The following is a 25,225-nucleotide window of genomic DNA, read 5'->3' on the forward strand; positions in this document are numbered from 1 at the left end:
TTTAGACATTTTACAGAGAAATTAAAGGTAAGCTAGTGTAATACAAACAGGAATTGTAATATGAAGTGAGAGAAAAGTAGATGTATGGTATATTTAGAGAGAAAGCCAAGGTAGAGAAAGAGATAGAAGTAAGGGCATGAAGAAGGGAGAGTAAGGAGGTGTAGGGTATGAATAGGTACTTGTTGATATTTAGGGATATAGTTTATCCTGGTGTTGAGCAAGAACAGAGCCAGCTTTTGACTAGGAAGTCTTTCAGAATTGTTTTGAAGGATACATACTCTTTTGTGAGTTCAGCAAATGGTTTTGATTGAGGGTATCTGATTTACTTTTGAAATGATGTCTTGGCAAATCTGGCCATCATCACACATATGCCCTTGTGACAAGAAAACATGATATGACATTTTCAATAATGTTGGTAATGGCAACTGTTGTAAATAGATGTAATTATATTAATTGTGACATTGTCTTCACAATCTGACTGAAAGCACCTGTGAATTGAACCCTTCACCAAAAAATGTTAAACTGCCGTATTCTGTGTATTAACTATTAAAGTCATAAATTAAGTTATGTTTTCATGATATACTATAAGGTATATCTATCATTAGTGGATGTAGCCCTAAATCTGACAAACCTTTATGTGTTGCAGTAGCACTTGGACTTTTGTTTTGAAAAAAATATTTTTTAATGGGAATCAAATTCCTTTGGATTGATATACTGAAGATAATTGTAATGAGTTATGCTTTATCCCCAAAAAATTGTAGTAACATTAAACATTTGAAAGTATTCTTTAGGAAAAGTATTGTCATTGCTGTGCTTAACACACTTCACACTGAGTGTAATCAATTTAACATTCATTGCAGATAGCTATGTTGCTGCTTTTGTTTGGACATTTATACATCATGTTTATTTATTACTAATAAGTCACTGGCAATAATTATTGTGCCCTTTCAGTAAAAGCATCTGTAATCTGGAGCTGAACCCTACATTATTTCTGTTGTTATGCAGAACTTGCTGCATTAACTTGTTGAGCTACAGAGTTTCATAACAGCTGTATTTTCCACTCAGTACTCTCCATAGTGGCACCAAGCTTGCCTGCATTACCAATGGCAGCCCAAATTCAATTACTGAGTTTTTTTTGCCTATCAGTGCATACTGCCAAACAATGTGCAAAGGATGAAGTCAAAAATGTATATTTTAAACTGACTCTGTGTGATGTTTTCTCAGCTTTGTGATCTTATACTATGAAAATATGCACATTAATAATCACTAGTGTCACACAAACATCACCCTCTTTAGATAGTCACCTTGAAACCATGATATTAAAAGGAAACATTGAGATGATTTATACTATTTGCCACATACATACAAGAAAGAGAAAGTACGGTGCTTATCCTCAAGTTGTGAGTTTGTAAAACCTTAAATTAAGTGCCCAAGGTAACCATTTTATCACACTTGTCCTTTGTCATTTCACAGGACATGTCTAGATGAATGGGCTATTTGCAACACTTAAGCTAATAATCCATGTCAGGCTACTAAGAAATGTTTGCAATACAGGACAGATATCATTCTTTTCTTTAGTGAACAGTAGTCTCTTTTGATGTGTTTATAAAATGAATGCGATCCAACTTGCTAGATGATTTACTTCAAGATGTCATAAGATCATAGGATCATAGGATCTTAGGAAATTACTAAGCTATTGGCCCTGATGCCCTTTTAAGCCTAGCTGAGAGTTTATCCCATGTTTAGACAAGTCAGCACCTAATGCCCCTGTCCAGAATGGGCCACAGGTGTAATCTCAGGGATGTATTTCCTGTTTCCCATCCAGTTATCCAGGTTGCGCTTAAAAAGGGGTAAAGAGGTACTCTGCTTGATGTGGAGAGAGAGTCTATTCCACAGATGGGGGAATCTCTGGGACACAAATCTGTCCTGCCAACAAGTCCTATTGGTGTCAGAGACCAGGTTGAGGCCACACGTGTGGGTTACTCGAGTGGAGCTTGACTTGCGGATATGCAGCAGTCCCATCAAGGTGGGGTCCGAGATTGCCTTGTATGCCAGACAAAGGTCACCTCTAAGAAGTCTGTATGAAACTGAGTAGAGGGATAGGGCTTTTAGTCTGTCTGTGTGTGGTAGATTTTTGAGGCCCTGGATTCTCCTGGTGGGGAACCTTTGTGGTTTCTCCAGCTGCTCATGTGCTTTGCGAGGTACATGCCAAACTAGACATTGTACTCAATAACGGGCCTTATAAGGGAAGAATACAGGGATGTTATGACCTCCTTGTTCCTGGATGAGATACCTTTCCTTATGAGGTCGGCCATGTAGAAAGCTTTCCTTACAATGGAAGCAACATGGTGGTCAAAAGTCAGGTTATTATCAGCCTGGGAGCCCAAATCCTTCAAAACTGATTGCATACTTAGGAAATTATTAATGTGATAATTTGTGGGGATGTCAGACTCCCCAAAGGGGATGATGATGTATGTTTTGGTATTCAGCTTGAGGCCATGTTTCTGGCACCAGTCATTTATTTAGGAAAGACCCTCTTGGAGGAGGTCCACATCACTAGGGGGAATTTATTACGACACCCAGCTTGCAGTCATCTTCAAACTTGGTCTTTTTATATAAGAAATGTCTACAAGAGACAAAATGCAGAAAGCTTGCTAGGGACATATCTGACTTCTGTGAGGGCCTTGTATTTTCATGACCTAAAACAAAGACACAGGGCAGCAAAGAGGAAGCCAGAAATAGCAGGAATGTTGGATTCAAGAAAGATAAACCGATAAACCTCCAACTGCTGCACCTGAAACTATTAAACCGCCTACCACTGTCAGTAAAAAGATGGCTGTATCTGTTAATTCTGTTCTTGGGGGCCATTGGATGTGCTCTTAAGTAAACTGATTCCTATTTCAGGTAATGATGAGACTCCAACAACTTCATCTAATATACAAATGGGTGCCTCCATAGACACTGGTACTGTTTCAAAGCTTTTTTTACATCTCACTCTACTGGATCCAGTAAGAGACAAGCGAAGAGAAAAAAGAGGCAGTTCAATGAGCAGTAATTGGCAACCAAAGAAGAAATTAGTTCAGCTGGAGCAGCTAGATTTGGGACCATCCATGCAAAGCAAAATAAAACAGACTTAGTTATAAATATTTAATCTCATGAACTAACCAGTGAACAATATAATGTTTTAAATAAAGGGTTTTCTTTTGTGACTTCTAGAAGTTCAAATATACCTGATATATTAACTGATTGAAAGTGCTTTATCAGAAATATTTCACTTAGACTACTTCATGGCAATAACAGCACACAATCAGGTATGGCTTTTATGATACATAAATACACCTTTGGCTGATGCCCTAAAGTACCAATAAGTTCTACAATCTGCCTAGTTTTGAAAGTACTGCTTTATATGCCCTAATATCTTTAGAACATGTTCAGGTACATCCACTGATAAGAGGGGTGGGATTGTCTTGATGGACACCAACAGGGATTTGGATGATATGAACTTAATGTTAAGTGACTCATCAACCAATAAGAAGTGTGAGCAATCTGAGGTGTGTAATCTGGTAAATAATGTACATTCTGAAATACATGATTAATTAATGGAAGGTGCTATAGATAAGAATCTCTATAAATATTTTTTGAGGAATTTCCAACTATTCCCACTATATATGGTTTGCCCAAAGTGCACAAATCTTTAACAGATCCACCTCTAAGACGTACTGTGTCTGGACGGGGATAGGCCACAGATCCACTCTCTTTAAATCCTGAACAAACTTGACATCCTGTTCTTGATACAGTAGACATTATTTTAAGGGATACCAAGCACTTTTTCAATAGATTACATAGTTGGTCTACTCTGAACACACATGTACTCATGTACTTTGGTGACTTTAGATGCTACCTTATTATTTACAGTAATCCATAATGATATAGGTGTCGAGTATGTGAGACTCTTTTTGTCCAGAAATTCAGTATATAGTACAGACCAGATACATTTTTATGTGCATTACTAAATAATATACTGGAAAATAATGTTTTTATTTTTAATGACTAGTATTTCCTTCAAAAGGTTGACATAGCAATGGGCACAATGTGTGCTGGCATATTGGGAACATCTTTACATCTTTGACATAACTAATTTCTTTTTCAAGAATGTATCTTTTTGTGCACTCTTTGTGGATGATTTTTTTGGTTTGATCTGGTTCAAATGAAATGTTACAAGAATTTATACTGTATCTGAACCACACAAAAGATTTTTTTGAAGTGTGCACCATCTATATCTGAAACAAGTGTTGATTTTCGAGATGTATGTGCATTTTTGAAAGATAATGCATCGAGCACAAAACTTTAAAGGAAGGAATGTAAGAAGAAGAATGTATTGCATTGACATAGCATGCATCTAGAACATGTTCTTTGAAATGTCCTGAAGGACAGTTTTATAGATATGCATGCTTAAATGCAAGTGATGACACTATGAAAGAATCCTTTGAGAGTCTTAGAAATTATTTTTTGACAAGGTTGTATAATAAGACTGAGGTTAATACTATCTGTGATGAAGTTGTTCATTACAAGGGTGATAAGGCTAGACCTTATTTTACTGGACAAATTGAAAATGTAATATCCACTAGCTTAAATAATACACATGTAAATATCTTTAGAATATTCCTTACTCAAGTGATGTTAGTATGGTGTGTAAAGTAGTAAAGAAGAACTGGCATATCTTAACATCTGATATGAGATATAGTAACACACAGGGTGATGCATCACATTTCTGTTTTAAGAAAAATAGGTGGTTAAAACAGATTCTATGTTAAGAACCCCTTATTAAGAAGAAGAATATATCATAAAGGAAAGGCACATATGCCTGCAGAACTTGTAACTTTTGTAAATATATATGTAATGGTGATGCATGTACGTACTCCACCACAAGACACACATACTTTTCATTTTTATGCAGACTGCAAAAGCAGCAATCTTGTCGACCTTGCATTCTATGTGCTCTGTAACAGCTACTATGTGGGTAAAACAAATAGATGCCTGAAGGACCGGATACATGAGCACTTATATAGTATAAGAAGATAGGATCGCATGTCTGTTTTATAAAAAACATGTATTCAAATGTGATACCTCTCATCAGTTTAAATTTTTGGTATTAGAATTGTGTAACTGTAATAAAATGGTGGTGACATTACAACCAAGGTTGAATGTATAGAAACAAAATGGATTTTAGAAATGCAAGCTGATAAAGGGGTTTGTTTAAATGAATCTGTCCCTTTAAGACCTATGCTGAAATCATGTGACTTGATGAGGTAACAGTGTATCTCTCTTTTTAAATGTTAGTTTGTGTGTTACTAGCTAGATCTGATGAAGCGGCTAGTGAGAAGAGGCCATGAAAGCACATATCTCTATTTTTAACTTGTTTTTAAACTTGCTTTTGAAGCATTAAATCTGTTTACTTACCTGGAACTTCTGGAAGTTTTCTTTTGTGTTTAAGTAGGACATTTTTGCTGTGCTGTGCTGTGGCTGGTTGGCTGCTTTATTTGCAATCTAACTCACATTAGTTAAAGCATTTCTGTTTATATGTTTAATTATGCACATAATAGGAATTACAGAATACTTTTTACTCAGAGGCACAGTTACTTCATAAACATTTATTCATAAAAGTGATGTAAAGTTTATCTCCTACAGCAGTCAATGTTATCACAATCTTTTTGGCAAGTTATTCTCCCTGATGCACCCTCAGTAGGTATACATGAAAGTGACAGGAGTGTAAAACACTTAAATCATTCCTGCACTACAGCTAATGATTCATACTTGCAAAAACCCTTAGCAAGCCCCACTTCTCAATACCCGCTCTTGTACTGCCAGGGCAAGTGCATGGCATTGTGCAGGTCCTCACACCATGTCTACCTGCCCAGCATTTCACGCAGATTGAGTAATTCATGAATGATAGTGGGATGGTACCTGATTTACATATTAAGAGTGGATTATAGGTTCATACGTAAGTGCTAGGCTATCTGTCCGAGGGCATCTATAAGCCTAGCCAGAATGTGTTGGCTTTCACTGCCCCCTTAGATTAGTTCCCTGTGCCTCTGTCCAGCAGAGCCATTAGTTCCCTGTGCCTCTGTTCAGCAGAGCCACTGCAGTGATCCGCAGGGTAAATTTTCTGTTTCCCATTCACTCGTCAAGGTTTCTCTTGAAGAGTGTTAGTGAGGGGCTCTGCCTAATGTAGATTGGAATCCAGTTCCAAAACATGGGAAGTCTCTGGGACAGGAATCTATCCCTCCAGCACATCCTATTTATCATTGTGATGAGGTTTAGATTTCTAGAGTGTGTGGCTCTTGGGGATTTGTTTTTTTTTTTAGGTGGAGCATGTCCATCAATTCTGGGTTGGACATGGCCTTGTATGTCAGGCAGAGATCACCTCTGAGTAAGCAGTATGCAACTGAGTACAGCTGGAGTTTCTTCAGTCAGGCTGCATAGGGCATCTGTCTGAGGCCAGTAATCCTCTTGGTGAGGTACTTCTGTAGTCTTTCCAGCTGTTGTAGGTGTCTTGTAAGGTACATCCCAAATGGGGAGTTGTACTCTTTGATGGGTCTGATGAGTGATGAGTAGAGGGGTACAATAACCTCTTTTATTCTAGATGCGAACCCTTTTGTGATTAGGTGGGCCACATAGAAGGATTTACTAGCCACCTTGGCAATATGATTATTAAAGGAAAGATTACTATCTACTTGGGTCCCCAGATCCCTTATTACATTTTCTGCATTTAGGGGACTACCACATATGTGGTAGTTCGGGGGTACTTTGTTTTTTCCAAAGGGGATGACTATGCACTTTTTGGCATTAAGCTTGAGGCCATGATTTTGACACCAGGTATCCATTTCAGTGAGACCCTTCTGGATGATGTCTGTATCAGCCGGAGTGTCAATTATGGCCCCCAGTTTGCAGTCGTCTGTGAACTTGGTCAGCCATAGTCCTCCTTTGCTTGCCTGTACCTCTGAGAAGTATATACCGAATAGGAGGGGTCCCAGGACTGAGCCCTGGGGGATGTCACTTGTAACCGGTTTAGAGTCGGACCTAGAGCCTTCAACTCTCACAGTGTGGGTTCTATCCATGAGCCAATTGGTAACCCATCTCATGACATAGGGGTTTATGTTCAGGCTGGTAAGCTTGTCTATAATACTAGAATGGGTGAATGGTGTTGAAAGCCTTTGCGAGGTCTAGGTAGGCTGTGTGGACCTCCTTTCCCTCATCTAAAGCCTTGGTAACTTTCTCAAAGAAGTCCACCAGGTTTAGGAAGCATGATCTGCCCTTAACAAAGCCAAACTGGGTAGGGTTCATTGTTTGGAGGTTCCCAATGTCTCTATTAATGAGTTCCATGATGATGCACTCCATAGCCTTGCAGACCAGGCTAGTCAGGCTTATAGGGCGATAGTTCCCGGGGTCCGTTGTGGCTCCACCTTTGTGGAGCAGGATAACTGTTGCTGTGCACCACTCTATTGGTATGTAGCCTGTAGAGAGGCTGAGTTTGAATAGTGTGTTTCTGTAAAGTGTTTCCTGTTTCTGTAACCTGCGTTATATAAGCACGACCCAATGCTAAGAACTTGTATCATACAAGGAAGGAGTGTTTTGATTTACCAACTTCAGATACTGCAGTTTGTCTGCTACAATTGCATTACTTTTGCAGAAATGTATTGCAAATCTTGACAAAGTATGTTATATTTTTTCACTACTACTAAATGTACAGTTATGATGTTATTAGTTTTTCACTTAAAATTAATGTGAGGTCTGCACTTTGGCCATTTATGTTGGTATATAAGTTATAACAGTTGTTATTAGAATGATCCTGTACAGTTGACTTTGTTTATGTTACTGAAGTCCAATATTAGTATATGAGGTTAATTTTTAAGTCTTCTTTACAGGTTTATCACTTAACTTGGTTAATGCTGTTGATACAGTGTAGGATTCTAGGGTTGAATCTGTCTGAAACTCCCAGATGACAAAATTGCATGGGTAAGCAAAGGCTTCTACTTTTGCATGCATTACTTACTGTTTGTATGTGCTTACTTCATTTTCCATTGAAGTAGTGAGCATGTTTCATAGTTTCATAGTTTAGTACTAGGCTATCTGCCCTGGGGCATTTATAAGCCTAGCCATAGTGATGTGACTTTTGCCACCCCATGTAATGGTACAAAAGTGTACAGAGTAGATTTAGAATACTGTGCCTCTGTCTAGTAGTGACACAGTGAAGACCCCCTTACATAATAGAATTAGTTTACTGTGCCTCTGTCTAGTAGTGACACAGAGATGACCCCTGGGGTAAACCTACGATCTCCCATCCACTCGTCAAGATTTCTCTTGAAGAGAGTCAGTGAGGGGCTCTGCCTAACATGAACTTGGATTCTGTTCCAGAGTATGGGAAGCCTCTGAGTTATGAATCTGTCCCTCCAGCATGTCCTATTCATATTTGTGCTGAGGTTTAAATCTTTAGCTCTCGTGGTTCTGATGGATTTGGATTTTTTGAGGTGGAGCATGTCCATCAATTCCTGATTGGACATGACGTTGTACGTCAGGCACAGATCACCTCTGAGCAGGCGGTATGCTACTGAATAGAGCTGGAGTTTCTTTAGTCTGGCAGCATATGACGTATGTTGGAGACCCTTGATCCTCTTGGTGAGGTACTTTTGGGGTCTGTCTAGTTGTTGCAAGTGCCGGGTGAGGTACATACCAAATGGGGTATTGTACTCAATCATGGGCCTGATAAGGAAGGAGTATAGGGGTACAATGACCTCCTTTGATCTGAATGTGAATCCCTTCATGATAAGGTGGGCAAGGTAGAAAGTCTTTCTAACCACTTTGGCAATGTGGGTGTCAAATGAGAGGTCACTATCGACTTGGGTCCCCAGGTCTCTGATTACTTTTTCCGTGCTCAGTGGGTTACTGTCTATGTGATAATTTGTGGGTACTTTGTTTTTCCCAAAGGGGATGACTATACATTTTTTGGCATTTAGTTTAAGGCCATGACTCGCACCAGTTGTCCGTTTCAGTGAGGCCTTTCTGTAGGATGTATGTGTCAGCTGGTGTATCGACTATGGCGCCTAGTTTGTAGTCATCTGCGAACTTTGTCAGCCACAACCCTCCCATGTTTGCTTTCACATCTGAGAAATAAATACCGAACAAGAGGGGTCCCAGGACAGAGCCCTGTGGGACACCACTTGTGACTGGCTTTGAGTCTGACATGGCTCCAGTGATTTTGACTTTATGGGTTCTATCCTTTAGCCAGTTTGCCACCCATCTTGTGACATATGGATTTACATTTAAGCTGTTGAGCTTGTCTATGATGCCAGAGTGGGGTCTTGTGTCGAAAGCTTTAGCCAAGTCCAGGTAGGTTGTATGGACTGCTTTGCCCTCATCAATGGCTCTAGTGACTGTTTTAAAAAAGTCAACCAGGTTCGAAAGGCAGGGTCTGCCCTTTACAAAGCCGAACTGGGTGGGATCAAGTGTCTGTAAGTCCCCAATGTCTCTGTTTATGAGTTCCATAATGATGCTTTCCATAGCTTTGCAGACCAGGCTGGTTAAGCTTATGGGGCGGTAGTTACCAGGGTCTGTAGAGGTGCCTCCTTTGTGGAGTGGGACTACTGTTGCTGTACAGCAGTGTTCAGGTACATATCCTGTAGTAAGGCTAAGGTTAAATAGCATTTTTATGTGCGGGTTTAGCTCCTCTTGGAGTTCACGTAGCACGCAACCCAGGATACCGTCAGGTCCCATTGATGCTGTGTTTTTAGCTTTGCTGAGGGTGGTTCTCACCTGGACATCTGAGATGACAGGGAGGTTACATTCAGCTGGGATAAGTATTTCTTCTTTTGGGGGTGAGGGAGGGGAGAATTTTGCACTGAACCTGTCTGCCAGAATGTTGGCAATATCTGTGGGTTCAGTGTATTTTTTGTCATTTGTGAACTAACTCTGAACATATCTGAGAGTTTCTGCCCAGGTTTCTAACATAGCTGAAGAAGGCCTTGTGGTTATCTTTAGTGTCCATAGCGATTTTTCTCTCAAAGTTGGCCTTGGATGTTTTTATGTGTGCTATCCCCTGCCACTTAGCCAGGGCTATAGCATATTATGCATACCTCTATCTGCCAGAATCATCCCTAGTTGCAGATTCCTCATTAGACCCCTCATCTGAGTCTTCTGGCCCTGCTGGCTCTTCCAGGGGTTTTGAGATTTGAAGTCTGTGTCCTTGCTTTCCCTATTGCAACTGTTTCCTAAGAACACTGTGTAACATGGCACAAACTGTCAGTATTTTGGATAAGATGACTAGTCATACTGCAGGGTACCTCCAGATGTATCTAGACATTGGAAATGTGATTTGAGCAAACATGTGGATCATTATCACCTTGCTCAGTGGGATTGTATGACTTTCTCATGGGTGTTGTGACATCCAGACAATACTCCACTGGACTGCCAACAATTAATGTGATGTCCCTTATTATCCTGAATCAGTAACTAAGGAACTTCAATCCTCACTAATGACTCCAACATGAGACTGTCACTTAAACAGAAGTAATATTTCACAATTTTCCCCTAAGAGCACAACAGGTGCATGCTCTATTTTCCTGGGACTAGACTTTATCTCTCAGTCTGGGTCCCCTTTGAAACATCTAAAACTCATAACATTTAATTTCATAACATTGAGACCAGAACATCTAAAACCCATAACATTGAATTTCATAACATCTAACAGTACAAATCACTTGAAAATTACATTCCCTCCACATATAATGACATATAATGACATCAAACTACCAAACACACTTTTTACTACATTTCTGCAGGGGGGCTTGATACAGTGGGTTTAGGAAATTAACTTTTTCACACTGTAGTGTGATCTTGCAGTTGGTATATTTAATTTATGGTGGTGTGGGGGGTGCAGGGGGGCTTGCCCCATGCATAAATGTAGTAAGAAGAGTGTTTGGTAGTTTGGTGTCGTTATATGTGGAGGGGATGTTATTTTCTTGTGATTTGTAATGTTAGATGTTATGAAATTCAATGTTATGGGTTTTAGATGTTTTGGGTTTTAGATGTTCTGGTCTCAGTGTTATGAAATTAGATGTTATGGGTTGTAGATGTTTCAAAGTAGACCCCTCTGTCCACCCCAAATGTGTTTTCTTATTACACACTTCAGAGCAATGTGCCCCAGTTTAAGACCTCTGATACACTCACACTCAAAGTAAATTTAAAACTCACCATCCAAACACTACTGGGAAAGCCTGACACAGATTTTCACCTGTGTCTCCTTCCCAAAATAATATGACAATGCTGCCACCAATCAGAGTGTCTTCATGCCCTTCTAAAGGGATATCCAATCATGAAAATTAAATATCAAAATAAATGATAGCTATGACCATAAGTGACCAGGCCTTCATGGTGACCTGGGGAGTATCAAACAGGTAGAAGCACCCTCTAATCTCTAATGAAAAACACTGATTTTCAGCCACAATATAAAGTAATGAAAAACATTTAATAATAGTAAAATGATTACAAGAATGTAAATCAATAACTTTCAATAAACAACAGAACTCATTCACTGGAAATGTAAAATTACTGTCCCTGATCTAATGTAACACAACAGCAAGGCAAAAAACAGGCTTACAATTTTTGGTTAGTTGTCTTTCATGGGTGTCCACTGACTGCACATCACTTTTACTGATTGTACTTCACAAAATTGCTCAGCACTTGACAAGCTGCAGTCTTAACTGTCTTATTTTAAAAAATAGTCAGCTGTTTGAAAAAGTTATTTTTCTTTCAAGTCAGCTGTTTAAATAATCACTTTGCAACCAGGAACATTCTAAGGACATCACTCACTTTTCAGCTGATTCTACACAGTATTTTAGAATGTTCCTCTCAAACATCCGCAATTAGAAATGCATCAAAACACTGACAGATTCTCTAAACATTCTGTATCAACAAGGAAGCACTCAACATTTAAAGCTTATTTGCATTTTCCCAATTAGACATGCTGGCATACAATACAAGTTAATCTGAGAATATACACAAATCTCCTGCCAGACATGCTAACACAGATGACAGTATTTTCAGTTTCTTCACAGGTGTCATGCAGCAAGAGTCTAGTGCATAACCTGCATTTCTCACTAGATGACCTTGTGGGAAGTTGCCCCAATAAATACTTAGATAATGGTCACAGGTGTATCATATGTGGGAGTTGTGGACACTGCTGGGATTACCTGCACACACATTATATTTGGTCCCTTTGGTATTACAGACCACCTGACAATTGGTAGGAGTGATATCATTTTCTGTTAATGTACCTCCTTCTCTTTTAATCAGGTTGGATTTTTGTTTCAGTATGTGTATAGTCTGTGGCCCTCAGAACTTCAGGTAAATGTGCTCTTGCATAGAAATATTGCATTTTGGTAGCTTTCTCCTCTGGGGAACACGTACACTACATAGACTTATGGCATTGAGAAATTGGCACAAAAGTCTTGAGGTTGAGGATTGTTACACCCCTAATATGTACATTGCAGGTCTCTGAAATGTGCTTTTGGCTAGTATATGTAATGTTATATCCACTGGAAATTAGTTCTCCATGATTTCCCTGCACATTTGGTGAGGTCCTCAGAGGTTGACTGTTTCTCCTAAGGTATCCCTGCCCACTTGTAGTGCTCTAATATTTCAGTATCCTGAATTCTTTGATAGGTCAAAAGTGGTCTGAACACTCTTCTCCTGCTCGGTTGAGGTCTGGCAGCAGCAACTTGTATTAAAGCCTGTTGCATATACAGATTAATGATAGCACCAGCAAACCTTAACATTTTCCTAAGTGTTTCGTGGCTGTTTTCCAAAGAGTATTTGAATTCAGGGCTAAAGTGAGCATGGCATATAGGAGAGGGTTTTATACATTCATGAATCACTCTTCCATGTTGAATTGACTCATTAAAATGTAATGCATATTTGTATTAATTCATTTGCATATTCTCTTACCTTTGTTTTGTGGCTATACATGGTATGTACAGCTATTTAATGAATTGTAAACAGCACGCATGCTCACTAAGAGTTGTGCAGTTGTACTTAGCATGAAGTGCAGGCTTTTATGAATTCATGCCATGGTTCTTGGCAACTGTCATGGAACAAATAAAGCTATGCCTTAGACTGCTACCATGGGAGGTAGGACTGATACTGGCACCATTTCTGCACATCAAGGTTTTTACTGCATGTAGTTTCAATGCCATTTCATATACTCTACCTAGAACTGTATGTAATAATGTGTTACCTTAGCAGTACTTTCCATATGTTTTTTACTGCACTGCCAGGCATCAGAGCTTCAGGGCTCCATAAACTAAGTATCTTAATGGAGTGCCAGGCAAGGTGCTTTCTATAAGTCCATTCCAGTTGGCTTGGATTGTTGTGCTCCAAAATGCCATCAAACATGAAACAAGTACCCAAAATGAATTTATTAAGTGCTTTTGTCAACTAATATCGCCAGACTTCTTCAGATAAAATGTATTACAAAGAAAACTCTTAAAACACATGAAGAGACTCACTTGACAATTTACACTCTAATAAAATGTTTCAATAACTTACACATTTAAATATACATTTAAATACATAATTGCTCACTTAGTAACCAAATACAGGTTGCTACAAACAATAGGAATGCAACCTTATAAAACTAGCAATGCTAATAGTGTCACTAAGACCAGGTGAAATGTATGCATTCAACCTTATCTGCCAAAGAAGTTCTTTGAATTCAATAATATCAGCCAAAAGGCCCCCTCAAGGACCCTTTTTCACCCCTTCCAACACAAAAAAACTTGAAATTGTGAGTAGGATAGAAAACGGTATGTCTGTACAAAGCATTATTGTTGTTCTGATTCCTTATATCTCTAAGATGCTCATAAATTCTGTCTTTAATTTTACGTGTAGTCTTACCTACATAGAACGGAGGACACTGGGAACAAATAGCAGTGTAAATAACCCCTGAAGAATTGCAAGTAAAAAGCCCATTAGATTTTACTTTTAGGTAATTAATTTTTAACAAATTTATCATGTAAAATGTGGCAACATTGTGTGCAAAAACCATACTTTTTTGGTCCCCACCCTTTGTGTGTTTAATACATTTTCTTCCTTCCATTTAAGCATGTTTTTAATAGTACATCTCCTCCTATACACAATATGAGGCTTACTACCAATTATTTCTACCAATCCATCTTGCACATAGAATAGCTGCCAATTCTTTTGTAAGATATCTGGATTAAATAATGGTCCACAGAGAACCTAGTTGTGAAAACTCTCTGATAGTTGTTAGTACTCTTAATATCTCTAACCCCAACAATGCCTTAATGGGTTCTATCTTTATTCTGCAAAAGTGAAAAAGAAATCCCTTCATTTCTCTTAAGAATTACCTCTTTCTTCACATTTTCTATCAAGGGACCAGGGTAACCCCTTGAAAGAAACATATTACTAAGGGTCATGCATTGAGCAACAAAATCAGAATCCTTAGTAATCATACGTGCCATTCGGACAAACTACCCTTTTATAACACCCTTCTTAACATGATAAGGATGGCAACAATCATAATGCAACAAACTGTTGCTATAAGTTTGTTTCCTATAAACATCTCTTATATATTGTTTGTTCAACAGGTCCTTACAAATTTCAACATCTAAGTAATTGATCTTATTGATGTTATATATGTGGGTGAACTTCAAAAAGGTGGTAGACTCATTAATAAATGTAAATAAATCTTGAATAACATCTTCGTCCCCCAGCCACACAAAAATAAGATTGTCAAGGTAACGGAGATAAAGTCTCCAGCAATTTTGAAATTCAGGCAGAAATAAAAACTTCCTCTCCCACATTAAGATAATAATGTTGTTGAACATGGGGGTACAAACTACCCCATAGCTATGCCTGTCTTTTGCAAAAAGTACTGTCACTCAAAGTACACAAAGTTATTCCTTAAAATAATATCCATAAAATATGCCATCACCTCCACCTGGTCATTTGAAAACAACTTAGAATCATAAAGAAACTCTTCAAACCACTCTAAGCCTAGGGTGTGGGGTATCACATTAAATACATTCATTACATTAACTGTTAAAAAATGGCATTTTCATCATAAATAAGGTCATTCATCTTTTTCAGAAAGTGCCAAGAATCAATGCAAATGTGTGTTTCACTTTCCAACACTTTTTTTAACGTACATCTAAATATTTGCATAAAGAATGTATCCTAGACCCTCTGGCACTTTATAATTGGTCTCAATGGTGGATCAGCCCTGTTTTTATGTATCTTTGGAATACCAAAAATACTCGGTACAATAGGGTAGCAAGTATATAGGTATTCCACATTGGCATGATCCAATTCCCCTTGATCATCCATATCTTTAAGAGCTAAATCTATTTTATAATATGAGACATTAACCATATTCAGGGAAACTTCTTCATACATTGTCCCATTAAGTAGAAACAAATTCATTTTGTTGACCATATGAAAAGAAACATGGAAGAGCTCTCCAATCTTGTAGCCCAAGCAGGTATGACCCTAGCCCTGAGTAGCATCCTACCATCGCCCAGAATAATACTGCAGTACAAGGACAACATTATTGGCTTCAACATATGGCTAAGCTTCTGGTGTCATTCTAAGGGGATCCAGTATCTGTCTGCCTGGGACGACATGGTCGACAGACCACGATGCTTTGCCAGAGATGGCCAGCACCTGTCGCCCCTCGGATTCCAGATACTGGCTAAGGCTCTTGAAGCCCCTATAGTGCCTTTTTTAGGCAAGGTTCAAATGACAAATTCACCACTGTAACAGGAACAGGCAATCAAAAACTCAGGGTAATGCTACTCAATGTTAGAAGTCTAAATCTCAAAATGCACTCACTTTAGGCACTCCTTAAAATGGAGAACATTGATATCTGTGTAGTGACTGAGACCTAGTTCAAGGCTCTAGAGAGCACTCCTGCATTACTAGGCTATAACTCATACCACACTTTTCAGCCATATAAGCTGGACCAGAACACCAAAGGCGGAGGTGTGTCCATATTCATTAAGGATATCCACACCTTCAGGCTAGTTGTGCAGCATAATACATCCAAGGTTATCCAGGTGCAACTAACTCTGGGCAAAACTGCAATCCAAATTGTACCTTGCTACAGATCCCCCACCATGCCCCAGGATTCCCACTCCTCTTTTCTTGATATACTGGAAAATTTTAGGGTTCAACCAAACACCCTAACAATGGGCGATTTCAACTACCCCACCATTAACTGGAAAAAATACTCATGTACCAACTCCTTCACTCAACGCTTTCTGGAAATCATCAATTCCAATGCCCTGGATCAACTTATCCACACCCCCACCAGGGGCAACAGTATCCTAGACCTAGTCATTACCAACATGAGTGACCGGTGTTCCATACCTGAAATCAAATCCTCGTTGGTCAGATCCGACCATAAGCTAATCATCCTAGATATCCACATCCCGCCTCCACCCACCATTAAGGAAACCATAGTAAAAATATTCTCCAAAGCCAACTTCATGCTTCTTAAGACAGAAGTGGCAAACTTCATGACACCCATACAGATGGACAATACAGTTATGATTGCTGAATCCTACACAAATGCACTCTATAAGCACTTACATGAGTGCATGGATCGTGCTATCCCAAACAGGACCAAGACACTATCCTCCAAAAATAGGAAGCCAATCGGGTGGTCCCCTGCCATAAACAAACTCTCCAACCAAAGGAAAAAACTGTTGCAAAAGCGAGTAAAATCCCATGAGTGGAGGAGCTCCCTGGTCAGCTTCGGTAAGAAGCTGAGATCCCTTATAAGATCCTACAAAGCTAGCTATGAAAACAAAATTACCACTGATTCTAAGGGCAACCACAAAGCATTCTCTAGCTATGTCAAGAATCTCAATGGCAACACCCAGATCTGCTCTGAGTTACAGCACAATGGCATGAAAATTACAGAACCAACTGATATTGCCAACATCCTGGCAGATAGGTTCAGTGCTAACTTTACCCCCCTCTCACCCACTAAATGGCCCATATCTATACAGGACGAATGCAGAGTCCCTGTAATCACATATATGCAGGTAAAAGATGCACTCTCTAAAACCAAAAACACAGAATCCATGGGACTGGACAACATCCCAGGCTGCTTTTTACACGAACTTCAGAATGAACTGGCTCCCCACCTAAGCACCATGTTAAATTATAGTCTCACGTCAGGCTTTATGCCCACTGAATGGTGCACAGAAACAGTTATCCCACTCTACAAAGGGGGAGCCACCACTGATCTTGGGAACTATTGCCCTATTAGCCTGATGAGCCTCGTCTGCAAGGCCTTGGAACATATCATCATGAACTCATTAACAAAGACATTGGTAACCTCCAAACTCTGGACACCACCCAGTTCAGGATTGTGAAAGGCAGATCATACCTTCTGAATCTGATCAACTTCTCTTAGGCAGTCACCAAACCCTTAGACGAGGGTAAGGTGGTTCACACAGCCTATCTTGACCTCGCCAAGGCTTTTGACACCATCCCTCATTCTGGAATTATAGCTAAACTCACTAAACTAGGTATAAATCCTTACATCACAAGATGGGTTGCCAACTGGCTCACTGACAGAACCCATACTGTAAAAGTCGCAGACTCCAAATCTGACTTCCAACCAGTGACAAGTGGAGTACAGCAGGGTTCAGTCCTGCGTCCTCTCCTGTTTGGTATCTACTTCTCTGAAGTACAGGCTAACACAGAAGGCCTCTGGCTAATGAACTTCACAGATGACTGCAAACTAGGAGCCATAGTCGAGTCCCCAAATGATGTGGACATCCTACAAAAGGGCCTCACTGAGATAGATGCCTGGTGTCAGAGGCATGGCCTCAAGCTCAATTCCAAAAAATGCATTGTCATCCCCTTTGGTAAAAACTCTGTACCCATGAACTGCCACATAAACGGCAGTCTACTTAATGCTGAATGTGTGATAAGAGACCTTGGGACCCAGGTGGACAGTAGTCTCTCCTTTGATAATCACATCGTCACAGTAGTCAGGAAATCCTTCCATGTGGCACAACTCATCATAAAAGGGTTGTCATCCAGGAAAAAAGAAGTCATTGTTCCCCTCTACTCCACACTCATTAGACACATTATAGAGTACAATGTCCCTTTTAGAATGTACCTCACAAGACATCTGCAGCAGATGGAAAGGCCACAGAAATTCTTCACAAAGAGGATTACTGGCCTCAAACAGATGCCCTACACTGACCATCTCAAAAAAACCCAGCTTTACTCTGTGGCATATTACCTACTCCAAGGAGATCTCTGCCTAACATATAAAGCTATGTTAAATCCAGAGCTGTTGGACATGCTACACCATAAGAAATCCCAATCCTTCTGAGCTACACGCTCTAGGGACCTAAACCTTGTCACCATAATAAACAGAACATGCTGGAGGGATAGATTCCTGTCCCAGAGCCTTCCTATACTCTGGAACAAGCTATCCATCTATGTCAAGCAAAGTTCCTCATTAGCACTTTTCAAGAAAAATCTTGATGAGTGTATAGGAAATAGGAAATACACTCCCGGGGATCATTTTTGTGGCTCTGCTCAACAGGGGCACAGGAAATTAACTTTCTTGGGTGGCGTAAGCCAGGGAACTTTGTTGGCTAGGCTTACTTAGGCCTTTTGGCCAATAGCCTAGTACCTACCTATGAACCTATGAACCTATGAATCTATGTAGCCTTCCTTAGACATGATAACAACCCCCCACCCTTATCTGGTTTCATAACTCTAAGCGATTTATCTGAACAAAAGTCCACCATTTTCTTTCATCATATGTAAGATTATCAATAAATTGTGGTTGCTTTTGTTTAAACATTGCCCTAAAATCAAACTCACATAACTTTTTAAACATAGTGAGACAAATTTGGGCAGGGGGATTAAAAGTACCTTTTTTCTGTAATACATTAGTCATACAATTGTTCACGCTATTATTAAAAAAAATCTCAAATTTAAGCTTCTAACATAAAATTTTAAATTAGTAATTAAACCCATATTTCTGGAAAGACAACTAGGGACAAAACTGAAGCCCTTGCAAAAAACTTCAACTACTTCAACACTCAATTCATGGGAAAGAATGTCAAATAAACAAAAGTCAACTTTAGCATTATAAATGCACTTAGGATAATCAATCTCATCAAGTCCATGAACTGTATTTGCATCCTCAGATACTATTTTGTCTTTTGCACCTATTATCTCTGGTTGAAATGCCCGTTGGACTGCTGCTGTACAAAATGTTGGTTCCCTGAAGGTCTCGAGTTCCACTGCTGCCTGTAATTCACAACACGGCAATGTTTCTGAATCCATTCAGACCTTCTTGGTGGCTCTCATCCTAAAGGGGCGTGGTTTGCCAAGGAATTAGTATTTGAGCCCTCCTCCTCCTGCCTGTCCACTCGAGTATTGGCTCCTGCCATGGATGGATGTTCTGGAGTTACCATTGGGGGTTTTGGATAGGCTGAGCCTTCAGAATAGGCTCTCCTATCTCTTTCAGACTTTTTCACCTTACGGATTCTAATATATCCCGCAATCTGTCCATTTTGGAAAAAAACTCATTGTAGCTCAACACAGAGCTCATAAATAACAGATCATTGTGCAACTCCTTATCAATCTCTGTTAATTCATGATGCAAAAGATCAATGGACGTTCAATTGTGTTTAACTAAAATGTCCATAAACAAACGAATAGGAAGACACAGAGACAGCTGATATACCCAGTTCAAAACTTTTACTGCAGTGCAACAAAACACAAGCGCTTTTGCCAGGCATCATCAAGTGTATTACAAAAGCACTAACAAACACGCCCCTATTTATACATCAAATGTCACATGATACAAATTCAAATTTAAAACCACAAATTTAAAGACGCAACACATATAAAAGACATATAAATTTAATTTAAAAACTTACATAAATAATGCATATTAAAACTATATTTCAACACTAATAACTACCTTCTTAGGGGTCTCTTCTTTAATTTGGGTACTAATGGAACTGATTCATTAAGCCCATGTCCTACATCAGCCCTAAACCTCACTATCCATGAGGATTCCAAATCCTTGATCTTAGCACGTATATCACCCTGCCTCACATTCTCATAAACCCTAGCAATTACTAAAAATTTAAAACCATGACTAGAGTCAGTACTCAAAACATGCTTCACCAATGCACTGACCACATTACCTTTATTCATATGGTAGATATGTTCTCTTATGCGTTCTCTGAAGGGATGGTCAGTCTTACCTATGTAAAACTTTTTGCATACAACGCAGTGAGATAAATAAACAATATGTGAGGTATCACATGTGGCTGCTATTGTGAAATTATAACATCTTCCTTGGTCGGGATGTTCAAATTTGCAACTGCTGTCAATAAATACGCACCAGTTGCAATGACCACATGGTTTAGTTCCAACTAAATGAGAATTCCTACTTGCATCCTTTGGGTAACACAACCTACTTCTCAGTGACCTACTGTTCTTATATAAAAAAGGAAAATGTTATAATTTCACAATAGTAGCCAAATGTAATACCTCACATATTGTTTATTTAGCTCATTGCGTTGTATGCAAAAAGTTTTACATAGGTAAGACTGACCGTCCCTTCAGAGAACGCATAAGAGAACATATCTACCATATGAATAAAGGTAATGTGGTTAGTGCATTGGTGAAGCATGTTTTGAGTACTGACTCTAGTCATGGTTTTAAATTTTTAGTAATTGCGAGGGTTTATGAGAATGTGAGGCAGGGTGATATACATGCTAAGACCAAGGATTTGGAATCCTCATGGATAGTGAGGTTTAGGGCTAATGTTGGACATGGGCTTAATGAATCAGTTCCATTAGTACCCTAATTGAAGAAGAGACCCCCAAGAAGGTAGTTATTAGTATTGAAGTATAGTTTTAGTATGCATTATTTATGTATGTTTTTAAATTAAATTTATGTCTTTTATATGTGTTGTGTCTTTAAATTTGTGGTTGTAAATTTGAATTTGTATCATGTGACATTTGATGTATAAATAGGGGTGTGTTTGTTAGTGCTTTTGTAATACACCTGATGATGCCTGTTTGGTGAAAGCACTTGTGTTTTGTTGCACTGCAGTAAAAGTTTTGAACTGGATATATCAGCTGTATCTGTATCTTCCTATTCGTTTGTTGCTGGAATTTTTACTTTGGACACAGTAAGTGAGCCTTTTATAGTGGTAGTAGTTTTTGTTGTTTTATTAGTTTTGTTGATTTATACTACCACAAGGCTCACAGTTATTGCTGATGAAATAACTGAGATTTGCACTGACTCTGTTAATGTTAACCCTGTTGGAAAAAGGATGGCAAGTTTTTTAACGAATGTAACTAAGACTGTTAATCCATTAGTTGGTTGTAGGATGCAACCTTCTGGGGACTCTAACAATTTAGCCACCTCTGTGGACAAAATTGCCCTCAAGACTGGGCTCTTTGCTCTGGAAATAGATTTATACAAGTTAAAGAGATGTCAGTATCAAAAATATCACCTGGAGATTTGTTTAAATGAGCAGATTATACCAAGAGGCCTTTGAGTCTTGAAAATGCCATCTAATGTTAATGGTGATTGTCTGCTCTTGAAGGAATGGCAAAAAGTTAACATTCAGGTGAGTTTCAGCTATTTGAAACTATTAATACAATTAGCAGAAAGGGAAATCACTGATTTAACCAAGGTGGTCAATGATAAATATTCTGAACTTGTAAAAACTTTTTCCTGAGTCTGCTTTGGAGCAGTATATGAAAGAGATGTTTGATTCCCTTTCAATATATGAGTCTAAACTACAAAAAGCTAAAATTAGTAAGATCTGTCGAGATCGTAATGATTTTCAACTGGGGAATGTCTTTGTATGGCCTCGAGAGAGTTTTGAAAAAGAGACTGGGAGATCTTGGCAACAACGCAGCACCAATGATGGTCCACCAGGAGGTGTTGTTGTTCTTTCATCAGATCCATGTGTTGGTACAAATCAATGCTCAGAAGAGATACAAAGTGTTTCCTCATGAACAGGTGAAGTTGCTTTGGTGAAGAAGCTGGGAACTCGAAAGAAGATTGTAACCACGAATGCGCAAGTGCATAAGTCAGGGGTAGTAGAGAAATCTACCTCTGGCAGCAACAATGATACTGATGGTCATTTTTTCTGCCTCAAAGAGCAATACGACCTCAATTTTCCACTACCGGTGAAGGAGCAAACTTTTCAATAGCTGACGGAACACCAACGAGGGCGGAGTCGCAGTCACAACAAACAAAATATGGAAGGAACTGTGAGTATGCAGATTACAATAAAAAAGGCATTTTGTCAATGCCAAGAAGGACTAGTGTTGAACTTATCCAGTATACCTTTGATGCCTTATGAACTGAGAGTTTTAGGTAAAGGGTTATCATTTATACCCTCTACTTGTTCTAATTTTACGGATGTTATTTTTGATGTTAAATTATTTACTAGGAATTTGGGGTTGAAAGTAATGTTTAATAATTCTGAAAGTGTTATTAATGAAAAAAGTAATATTTTTTCTAAGCCCAGTTTGTTCTTACCTAAAACTAATCCTCTCATTTCTGCATTTGAAAAGTTAGTCATACAAGATGTGTATGAATTGAATGAGGCTAATACTAATAAGCATGCTTGTTACAAGAGGAAGCAAAATCTTTCTAAAGATGAGTTCAATGCGCTGAAGGGGTTGGAGAACAATACTGATATCGTTAACAGGCCCGCGGATAAAGGCGGACCAATAGTGGTATTAGATAGGACCTGGTACGTGTTTAAGATGCAGGCATTGCTAAATGATGAGTTATTCTATGAGAAATTAACTCGCATTCAAGTCAACACAATTATACATGATGTGCATATTTTACTTAAATGCATGTTTGATATGAATCTTTTTGACAGTCATCTTTTGGAATATTTTTATATAAATAAACCTACTGTTCCTGTTATACAAGGTCTCCCGAAGGTACACAAAGATGGATCTGATCCACCACTTAGACCTATTGTTTCTGGTAGAAATTGGTGCACTGAGACTATCTCTCTCTCTCTCTCTCTCTATATATATATATATATATATATATATATATATATGTATATATATATATATATATATATATATATATATATATATATATATATATATATATATATATATATATATATATATATATAAAAACATTTGAGACCGGGTATTAATAAATTAACACATGTATTAAGGGACACCGAACATTTTCTTATAGACTTGTATGAATATGTCTCCAATAGTTTGAATGATGATGTGGTTTTTGTTACTGTGGATGTGGTGTCTTTATTTACTGTTATACCCAATTTAGATGGCCTTAATAAGGTGACTCAATTTTTGCAGCGGTTTACAGATTACACCCCTAACAAGGTTCAATTGTTGGTGAAACTGTTGGAGATTGTGCTTGAACACAATATCTTTGCTTTTGGTGAGGAAATATATAAGCAATGCAATGGCGTGGCTATGGGCACTTCTTGTGCCAATAGCTACGCCAATGCTGTTATGGTCGTTTGGGAGTATGACCATATATTTAATGGGCCATTCAATGAACATGTTTTGTTTTTTCGTAGATTTGTGGACGACCTATTTATTTTGTGGAAGGGACACCTTGATATATTTGCTTCCTTTATGGAATATGTGAATAGTAGTACCTGTTATTTAAAGTTTACATCTCAATTCTCAGAATTAGCAGTGGATTTCTTGGATGTTTCTGTTATTAGGGATGAAAATGGTGTTATTTACACTAAGTTGCACAGGAAAGACTGTCATGTGAATCATTTATTACATAGGGACAGTCTTCATCCTCCTTATGTTTTTAGAAGTGTGGCTTCTAACCAGTTTTATAAAGCTTCAAGATTAAATGCTAGGGATAGTGATTTTATTGGTGAAGTTGATAACGTGAAGATGAGTTTGAAGGAGAGAGGTTATGAGGAATATCTTATCCAAAACAAAGCAGTTAAGGTTTTTGATAAAAGGATGAATGAAGCTAGACCATATTTTTCTACAGGTAATAGTGGATTTGTTTGGAGGTGAGAAAGTAAGTATAACACTGGTTTGAGGTTTAAAGTTACTTATACTAGTGATGTAGATTGTTACAAGGATATCATTAAAAAACACTGGGGTGTCCTTAGAAATGATAATGATATCTCTAGGCACATACCTGAAGTGCCGTGTTTTTTTATATAAGAACAGTAGGTCACTGAGAAGTAGGTTGTGTTACCCAAAGGATGCAAGTAGGAATTCTCATTTAGTTGGAACTAAACCATGTGGTCATTGCAACTGGTGCGTATTTATTGACAGCAGTTGCAAATTTGAACATCCCGACCAAGGAAGATGTTATAATTTCACAATAGCAGCCACATGTGATACCTCACATATTGTTTATTTAGCTCACTGCGTTGTATGCAAAAAGTTTTACATAGGTAAGACTGACCGTCCCTTCAGAGAACGCATAAGAGAACATATCTACCATATGAATAAAGGCAATGTGGTTAGTGCATTGGCACAGCATGTTTTGAGTACTGACTCTAGTCATGATTTTAAATTTTTAGTAATTGCTAGGGTTTATGAGAATGTGAGGCAGGGTGATATACGTGCTAAGACCAAGGATTTGGAATCCTCATGGATAGTGAGGTTTAGGGCTGATGTAGGACATGGGCTTAATGAATCAGTTCTATTAGTATCCAAATTAAAGAAGAAACCCCTAAGAAGGTAGTTATTAGTATTGAAGTATAGTTTTAGTATGCATTATTTATGTATGTTTTTAAATTAAATTTATATGTCTTTTATATGTGTTGTGTCTTTAAATTTATGGTTTTAAATTTGAATTTGTATCATGTGACATTTGATGTATAAATAGGGATGTGTTTGTTAGTGCTTTTGTAATACACCTGATGATGCCTGTTTGGTGAAAGTGCTTGTGTTTTGTTGCACTGCAGTAAAAGTTTTGAACTGGATATATCAGCTGTATCTGTATCTTCCTATTCATTTGTTGCTGGAATTTTTACTTTGGACACAGCAAGTGAGCCTTTTATAGTGGTAGTAGTTTTTGTAGTTTTATAAAATGTCCATAAGTTCATAACCCTGCTTATAAAACAGGGCTATAAGCTCCAGATAAAAGGCAG

This window comes from Protopterus annectens, chromosome 1.part0, assembly GCF_019279795.1.
Source record: "Protopterus annectens isolate FY-2018-M chromosome 1.part0, PAN1.0, whole genome shotgun sequence".
NCBI lineage: Eukaryota > Metazoa > Chordata > Ceratodontiformes > Protopteridae > Protopterus > Protopterus annectens.